We start from the raw sequence: 2675 nt of genomic DNA on the forward strand, positions 1-2675 counted from the left end.
CAAGTGCTGGGAAATGAGATGAAGGGACCCATTTCTGTGCTGTAAATACTCGATAATTCAATCATTTTTGACGGGAAACATATCTGCTTGACATAATTCCAAAAACTGTGTTATGAAGAAACGGTGCAACTGCTTCTGCCCTCATCCCTGGTGGTCTAATGGTTAGTATTCAGCGCTTTAACTGAGTGGCCTAGGTTTCATTACCGTTCAGGAAATCAGGACTTCTTGTTCCTGATGCAGAGAGCGCAGCTCTACCAGGATTCTGTTTCATGCCTTAGATCACTCAATACCCCATCTCTTCAAAGAAGGGAACAGTGCCTTCCCTCTCTCTGCACAGTCGGACAGTTAATCCTTCAGTCTCCTCTGATTCGACTTCCCAAAGAGTTTCAATATAAAAACTGAGTCTCAGCTATTTCTTTTCTGTGCTTTTCATACATAGGAGCTGCAGCGATTGAATGCGTTGGTTTCTGAAAACGAAACGTACCTATGAGCAATGTATTGGGCTATTCCAGAATTGCCTTCTCTGACAGCGCTGGGACATGACTGGTGTTCTCTATGATATGGAAGTGCCAGTGTTTAAGTTGAATAGACAAAGTTAAAAATTCCACAATATCAGGGCATAGTCCACCAGGTTTATTTGGAAGCCCGAGCTTCCAGAGAGCCACTCCTTCATCAGGTGGGTGTTTTTCTGCAGAAAATTGGCGTGTATGTCAATATGCGCGATCTTTTGGAAGATCATCTGGACTTTAACCGACCGTTCGTGGTGTCGATGGTACCCATGACTTGGAGGTGTTGGTGTTGGACTGGGGTGGCCAAATTTAAAAATCACTGAAAGCCATTTTAGATTCCAACAGTTGACAAATACCTGATGAAGAAGCAGTGCATGGAACACTGGTGCTTCCAAATACGCCTGTTCGATACAATCTGGTGCTGTGTGATTTTTACTCTGATTGTTCTTGGTAATGTTTAAATGATAGAAGGCAGTGAAAGAATTTTCGTTCGTGGGGATGAAAATTTCAAATATTATCCACCTCAGCGGAACAAAAATGATTAGTTTGAATGTGTGATGAATCTCCACAATGCGCTAGCGCCAAGTAAAAGTCGAACTTTCAACTGCCTGATCCGTAGCCAGCTATACGAATGGTTGTACCACTGGCCAGGTGCACAGCTGAAATTTTACACGCTGTAGAGCTGTATGCTAACAAGGACATGAGCAATGTCACAAGGTGAACAAAGAACAAAGATAATCACCATCATTGATTCACTTCAAATTGTCCTCAAAAAACGACCATTCACAATCTGATCAGCCAATCAATGAGGTCCTTGACCTCCTCCATCGCCAGTCACTGGCCACACGACGCTTGGAGGAAGAGCGCCTCATCTTCCGCCTAGGTACCCTCCAACCACACGGGATGAATGTAGATTTCTCCTGCTTCCTCATTTCCCCTCCCCCACCTTATCTCAGTCCCAACCCCCAGATTCAGCACCGCCCTCTTGACCTGCCATCTTCTTCCCGATCTCTCTGCCCCACACCCTCTCCAGCCTATCACCCTCACTCTCACCTCCTTCCACCTATCATATTAACAGCGCCCTCCCCCAAATTCCCTCCACTCTACTTTTTTTACCTCAGCCCACTTGGCACGCCAGCCTCATTCCTGAAGAAGGGCTTATGCCTGAAACGTCGATTCTCCTGTTCCTTGGATGCTGCTTGACCTGCTGGGTTTTTCCAGCAACACATTTTCAGCTTCCCACATCTTGTGTTTATCTGTGCCTTATGTCCAGCCTTCATCAATGGCGAGAGCAACGGGCGAGGGAGACACCAATGCGTAAGTCTCTCCGTGCCCATGCACGGCACCAACATCGGCAGTTCTCCACTGTGCATTTACAGGTAGTTCTCGGTGCCCCTACACCCATGCCCTGCCCCTTTTGAAATATCTCCATTGTTTTGTGCTGTCTCTCTGTGCTCTTCTCACCAAGATGAATCACTTCTACTCAACCTGCTCCAGATTTCATCTGACAAAACAGTCATTAAGAATCCCACTGCATAAACATACATTTCGCATCTCTCATTATTTGGTTTTCCTGGATCTCTTTCATACAATAAAAGGTCACAGCAGCTAGACTTGAAAAATAAAATTGCGTTCCTTTTCATTATCCCAATGCGATCTACATTTCAATGCAGTTTAGACAACTGGCTCAAAGTATTCTTTGAGATTTTATAGTAGCGTCGATGCATACAAACTGACATTGGAGTTCCAATTTCAGTAAAACAGCTGTGAGCGTACAAAAATAGCAACATTAAAAACAGCGACGAGAGTGGGACTCGAACCCACGCGTGCAAAGCACAATGGATTAGCAGTCCATCGCCTTAACCTCTCGGCCACCTAGCCCCATGTACCCAGGCGCCAATGACCTTATTCATAAGTGAATTGCGTAAATTATGCAGAAGAGCAGATATTTCTCCCTGGTGTTGGTGAAATGATAAATAGTACAGTACGGTTCTAAGACTATGGTCTGACCTCTGGGTTGTGGGGCAAGCGCATTCCCACTGTGACACTCTGCTCACAGTGGTCTGAACAAAAATGAAGAAAAGACTATGTAACAAGGTCTGTTGAATTCTGTGAAGATTTGAAGTCAACGGAATGAAGAACCCGAGAAAGCAGGTGTGTTCTTTC

General features: G+C 45.0%; 1 non-coding gene across 1 annotated transcript; it reads right to left on the reverse strand.

The window, feature by feature from the left end:
• Positions 1–2308: 2308 nt before the first annotated feature.
• Positions 2309–2390, reverse strand: trnas-gcu (transfer RNA serine (anticodon GCU)). The gene has a single exon. It is a non-coding gene; the product is annotated as a tRNA-Ser (tRNA).
• Between the last annotated feature and the right edge of the window lie 285 nt (positions 2391–2675).

Source organism: Chiloscyllium plagiosum, unplaced genomic scaffold (genome assembly GCF_037043375.1).
Source record: "Chiloscyllium plagiosum isolate Xiang-an unplaced genomic scaffold, Cpla_swu_hap1 HiC_scaffold_48, whole genome shotgun sequence".
Classification (NCBI taxonomy): Eukaryota; Metazoa; Chordata; class Chondrichthyes; order Orectolobiformes; family Hemiscylliidae; genus Chiloscyllium; species Chiloscyllium plagiosum.